This window comes from Aplysia californica, unplaced genomic scaffold, assembly GCF_000002075.1.
Source record: "Aplysia californica isolate F4 #8 unplaced genomic scaffold, AplCal3.0 scaffold00420, whole genome shotgun sequence".
In the NCBI taxonomy this organism is placed as follows: Eukaryota; Metazoa; Mollusca; class Gastropoda; order Aplysiida; family Aplysiidae; genus Aplysia; species Aplysia californica.
Genome location: NW_004797690.1, coordinates 238770 through 245090, shown reverse-complemented (window position 1 = coordinate 245090; position 6321 = coordinate 238770). Strand labels below are relative to the sequence as shown.

Here is a 6321-nt window from a genome sequence, read left to right as displayed (position 1 = left end):
ATACACCTGCTACTGGTAGGTACGTAGTCTAAACAGCCGTATGCACTGCTCACCGTCGAACGCTCCGTATCCCGGACTCTAGCATGGAGATCATCAGGAGAGAATGCGTCGCTGTTTCGGGCTCTTCCTCTCTACAGCTTTTCTGACGCACCGAGCCCCCTCACCGATGTGAAATTTTCCGAAATTTGGAAAAACAGGTCTTATTTCACACCGGGTGAGAATAGCCAACGGTGGCAAGTCTCACCCGGGGTGAGAGGTCGATTGTATTTTTATTCTCACCCCGGGCGAGGGTAGCTACTTCCTTTCGTGTTTGCTTTAGTTTTAAGGGTGACTTCTCGGAGTACCTTTTGAAGGTATTTTCAAATGAAGTATAATAGTCCGGGAAAGTTGCCCCAACCACAACTGAAGTACCCTGGGTGAGAATATATGCTATCGACTTCTCACCGCCACTGTGAAACACAGGTTTTTAAAAATAATTTCTGAAGATGTGGACGATCAAATTGACAAAAAAACAAAGAAGAAAATTAAGTCATAGCACAAAAGTAAACTTAACTTCTCGCAGAACCTTTTGAAGGCATTTTCAAATGAAGAATAGAATCGAATAGTCTGGGAATGTTGCCCCAACCACAACTGAAGTGTATCAGAATATTCAGACAATTAAAAATCTCTAGATCTAGAAATTGAATTCGATGTATAAAAATGCTTCTTCCCAGTCCTCGCAGAGAATGGCAGAATCACCGATGACGCTTAAATCTCGCAAATTACCCAAAAATCTCAAGAACGGAAACTGTTCAGAGCGATAAAGATCTTGAAAGTTTCTTTTCCCGAGCGTTCTGAGAAAACGTCACTTCGTAAAAAGAATCTGGGGTTTTTCAGGGGAGTGGTTATTCTCACCCTGGGTCAGAATATACAATCGACCTATCACTGCCACCGTGAAACATTCGGGTTTTTTTTAAATTTCTGAAGATGTGGAAGATCAAATTGACAAAAAACAAAGAAGAAGGCAAGCGCTATTTGCAACGCCGTGATCTGAATAGCTCCCGTGCTATTTGCAACGCCGCGATCTGAATAGCTCCCGTGCTATTTGCAACGCCGCGATCTGAATAGCTCCCGTGCTATTTGCAACGCCAGTACTAGAATCTAGATGTAGTAGCCATCGTTTCTACATGATAATATTGTAGTTCTGCCTGAATTGTGGAAGCTTTCTCAATTTTTTTGTAAACCTAGGATTTGACTCCCTTTTTTTATGACGTTGTCTTATTCCGATCAATATTGGGTAGATCTAGATCTAGATCTAGAAAAATCTAGATCTAGATCTAGATTAGATCTAACAATTGTTTCTGACATTGTTTGTACAAAAGTAGACGTCTTGTTCATCTCTCACAATCATAATCATTTGAGTGACAGTTTGAGCAAGTTTAAGTCGAAAGACGCTTGGATAATGATAACAATTAGACGGTGCAACTCGTTGAGTTAGGCCTAGAGAACGTATAGCCTACAAGCTGTCTACTGTCTACGTTCTGTAAGTCTAATGTTCAGTGCTTCCAAGCATGGCATGGAATCCCGGTCCCGGAAGGGTTTTTTTTCCTTCTCCTAGCCTAACAGTTTTTTTTTTTAAAGGAAGAGGCTAGCCGTACTTAATGACGGCTAGACTGGCAGTCTACCCGTACTTAAGTACGGCTAGACTCACAGTCTAGCCGTACTTAAGTACGGCTAGACTCACAGTCTAGCCGTACTTAAGTACGGCTAGACTTACAGTCTAGCCGTACTTATTCTTAATATGATGGCTAGACTGACCATTTACAAAAAATAGGCCTACTGAATTGTAAATATACATTTTTAGTGTGCAGTACCTAAAGTATTTGTATTTGAGACAAAACCAGGTTCCTTAATGACAGTGCATGTATTTTAAACCTCCTGTTTTCTAATGTAAATAGGGCCTAAGATAAGTACGGCTAGACTTCTTGTCTAGCCCTACTTAAGTACGGGTAGACAGCCAGGCTAGCCGTACTTAAGGACGGCTAGACTGTCAGTCTAGCCGTACTTAATATTGATGGCTGAATTGTAAATGAAAATTTTAGTTTGCAATGCCTAAAGTATTTGTATTTCAGACAAAACCAAAAGGTGCCTTACTGACTTGCATGTATTTGAACCTGAATAATAACTAGATCTAGATCTCATGAGACCTGTCCTGTGTACTTAACAGGATTGAGTCGATTGGGCCAAACCTAGATCTAAGTACGGCTAGACTGGCAGTCTAGCCGTACTTAAGTACGGCTAGACTCTCAGTCTAGCCATACTTAAGTACGGCTAGCCACTTCGTTTTTTAAATTTTAATTTGACTCACAGACCAAGGAAAACCACTACTGAACTTTAACCAAGCCTAAATTGGTAAAAGGAAAAGTATATGGCTTGGCCTACTTTGTACAGATTCGAGCATCTCTTGGGGGCAAAACCAGAATGTGCATGCTTCATCACTACATAAAAAAAACTACAAAGCAATAAGATATAATTATGGGAACAATTTGTTGGTCAGTCGAGAAGAGGACAACAACAACCCAAACAAAAAAAAAACCCACACTAAAAAAATGTATGGCATGACTTCAAATTCAAGCGCAGACGCGCTGTCACTTCGGCCATCAGAACTTCCGATAACGAAGTGCAGATTAAGCTTGATATTTTACACACAACGACACGTTTTATTTAGCACTGGCGCTAATCGCAACACGGCGTTTTATTTAGCGCTGGCGCTAATCGCAACGCGGCGTTGCAAATCGGCACTTCCAAAGAAGAAAATTAGATTTCCAAGTCATAGCATAAAAGTAAACTAAATTCGTTGTCTAGGTCTAGGTCTAGATCTAGATCTAATCTAGATCTAGATAAAATCTAGATTTCTAGATCTACAAAGTTGTACGGCTATTTCACTTTTCAAATCGAGACGAACTATGCCGGTCCCCATTTTGTTTTGCACGAAATTCTCGCTACTCCTCTCTTTCTCCCCCCACCACCACTACCACCACACACCCCTCTCTCACTGCCCGCAAACAAAATTACTCTTAAAAACGAGCGATGGAACGCTTGTTTACTGAACTGGTGTCACGGTGAACGCACACTGGGTGGAGAATAGCCAAAGTGCCCAAAGGCTGGCAAAGGCTAGCCCTTTCGGCGCTTTTTCGGTAGTTCCCACCCCGCATTTGTTATTCGCCGGTATTGGCCCCAAGGGCCAAGACCAAGAGTAGGGGGGTTTCAGGGGGGCTTGCCCCCCTGACCTAATAAAGACATGGTGGGGGGTTGCATGCCCCCCTGAATTTTACCACAATTTAACAGTTGTTAGGTTTGATATCTTAGCTTGCCGCGAATCAAACGTATATAATAGATCTAGATGTAGGTCAGGCTCAATCAAATAAGGGGGGTGGGAACTACCGAAAAAGCACCGCCCTTTCACCCACGCCCACAGATTAGTATTAGATCTAGATCTAATCTAGATTTTCTAGATAAAGATCTCTAGATCTAGATTCTAGATCTAGTGATCGGCCAGAGCCAATACACTCACTAACAGTAACGGAAGTGGCTATTCTCATCCGGGGTGAGAATAGAAAAACGATCTACCTTTCACCCCGGGTGAGAATTGCCAGCGCAGGCTATTCTCACCCGGTGCGAAACAAGACCTGCTCTTCCTCATTTTGGAATACTGTCTATCGGTGTGGATGATCCAATTGATAAAAGCCAAGAAAAAATTACGTTATTATAGCACAAAAGTAAGCTAATTTGATCGTCTTCAAAGATGCTATGGCTATTTCACTGTTCGAATCGAGCCGAACTACGCGGGTCGCCATTTTGTTTTGCCCGGAAGTTCTCGCAAGATCTACTCCTCCCCTATCTCTCTCTCTCTGTCTCTTTCTGAATACTGTCTATCGGTGTGGACGATCAAATTGACCAAAACAAAGTTAAAAAATGATGTTAAAACACAAAAGTAAATTAATTTGGTTGTCTACAAAGATGCTACAGCTATTTAACTTTTCGAATCGAGCCGAACTACGCGGGTCGCCATTTTGTTTTGACCGGAAGTTCTCGCGCTAGGCCTACTCCTCTCTCTCTGTCTTTCTCTCTCTCCACTGCCCACAGACAAAATTATACGCTTTTAGTAGGCTAGGCTACAGTTGTAATGGAACGTTTGTTCACAGCACAGAATTCTACAATGTTTCTGTTATCACAGTGTAGAATTCTGTGGTTTAGGGTGAACGCAAAATTTGTTGGCCTAGATCTAGGCTATAACGGTGAACGCGCACCGGGTGAGAATAGCCAAAAGACTCGCCTGCACTATTCTCATCCCGGGTGAGAATAGAGATGGCCAACAGTAACAGTAAAAAGTAACTTCTAAAAGTGAATGCACACCGGGTGAGAATAGCCAGAAGATTTGCCCTCTCATCCTGGGTGAGAGGCCTACAACTGCGTCTATTCTGACCCCGGGTGAGTGGCCTAGACCTGCGCTATTCTCATCCCCCGACAACAACAAAAATTTAAATCACGAGGCTGAGGGCGAGGGTGCATGAGAAGAAATGGAAGGGGGGGGGGGTTGAAAATAGCAGCAAAGTCATATCTTAGACCGATGTAAAACTCGAAATGGCTCTCTAAACTAACTGAGAACATCACTTGTCATAAATTGTATTCCTCCCAAGAAGCATTTCAAATTGATTTACAAGCAAGCGAGTGTATCAAGAGTAGATCAAGCGGAGTCAAGTGCAGCTTGAAACAAAGTCCAAGACCAGACCAAGACCGCAGGCAAAAACTCACCAGTCAACACAGCGGCATTTAGATAACAGGAGGATGTCTCACTTCACAAACACGTAACCGTGTAATGCATGAAAACTGTTTTCAGCCACAAGAATTTTCAGTAAACTTCAACAACATAAGACGAGCTACATCGCACAATTTCACACATAGAGCTCTCTGTAACGGTCCGAGGAAATGGACGCCATTGGCACATGAACATGAAGCTGGAGGAGAGAAAAAGCGTCTTGAGTTTGAGGCTGCCAGATTTTTTTCACAAGTGACATTCACTACGCACACCAAAAAAACACTGCTGTCGACCTTCCTAGGTCGATTTTCAATAGAATAGGCCTACAAAAATTAGGCCTTGGCATCTCTGAGACCTAGGCCCTATGTACCCGTGATTTTCTACTTCATTGGGGGGGGAGAGTAGGGAGAGGAGAGGCATGTAAACTGTTTTGAGTTTTTCAGAAGTAGTGAATGCTTGGCTTCACGGGGTTAGACTACGTGTTCATTTTTTTTTTAAATGTTCAATTGATGTGTAGTAATTATAATAGAAGACTTCGAGATGGTTGGGCCATGCGCACAGAATGGATTACAGTCACATGTATGGTTTGGAGAATTGTCTGAAGGGTAGCGACGTTGTGGAGGAAGACCAAAGCTATGTTGCAAGGACTGCTGCAAAGATACAACGAAAGCACGCATTTGATCCACAGAACTGGACAGAGGTAGAACTTGCACAAGGCTACGATAAATGAAGACGAATTAAATGGAAAGCTCGTTATCCGTCAATGTCCGACTGTGACCAATGTATCCACAGAGGAAAAGATTTCTCTAAAGAAATAGAAGAATTTGAAGAATTAAAGGTTCGAAACCTGACAGCGACGACAAATTTCCTTCTGTATTCCTCCTTTTCGGTTTGTCTTGTTCTGTCACTTGCTTTCATCCACTAACCCCCGCCATCTCCATTCGGCCTCCTCTCAGCTTTTTTCTTGACCCTTTCAACTGTTCTTCTAGTTCTTTTTTACTGATCACTTTCAGCCACACCCCTGATCTTAGGGCAGGTAAGATATCTAACACATAGCAATCTCGGATATATTGGGCGAAAAATCTCGGATAACGTGTGCAAGTTGTGTATTAAGGATCCCTTAGTGGCTCTTAAATCGTTGAGTATCCAAGATGTGGCTATAAGAATCCAGGCTTGGAAACATTATTTGCTTTTTTTAGGGGGGGGGGGGGGTCTGTTTTGAATTGGTTTGGGTTTGTTTTGGTCTTTTATTATGGGCCTTAATGTTTTATATATATGAGTATTTACTTGGTCATGGGTAAATGCTAGCGTTAGAGCGAGGCTGTTCACCATCACCAGTACAATCACTATCATCAACAAGAAAAAAAAATTATTGATCTAAAAGGCGGCTCTCGTGGCCCAGAGATAAGGTTTTAACCTCAGATTCAAAGGGTCCGCCGAGTTCGTTTGTTTTGTAAAGTGTTTTACGGCGCTCGCAACTGCATAAGGTCATATGAGCGCGCGGGACACACCTAATATTTTCA

General features: G+C 42.5%; 1 protein-coding gene across 29 annotated transcripts in view; it reads right to left on the bottom strand.

Annotated features, from left to right (window-relative positions):
* The window catches only part of LOC101862600 (zinc finger protein 236), an 81613-nt gene extending 76568 nt beyond the window's left edge, over positions 1–5045 (bottom strand). For 7 of the 29 annotated variants that reach the window (XM_005104428.3, XM_005104429.3, XM_005104425.3 and 4 more), the window contains exon 1: positions 4795–5044. The gene's annotated coding sequence lies outside the window, so the exon portion shown is untranslated. Of the gene's footprint in view, positions 1–4794 lie in introns of all 29 variants that reach the window. The other 22 variants (XM_035971339.1, XM_005104444.3, XM_005104433.3 and 19 more) reach the window with 7 other exon arrangements.
* Positions 5046–6321: the final 1276 nt, after the last annotated feature.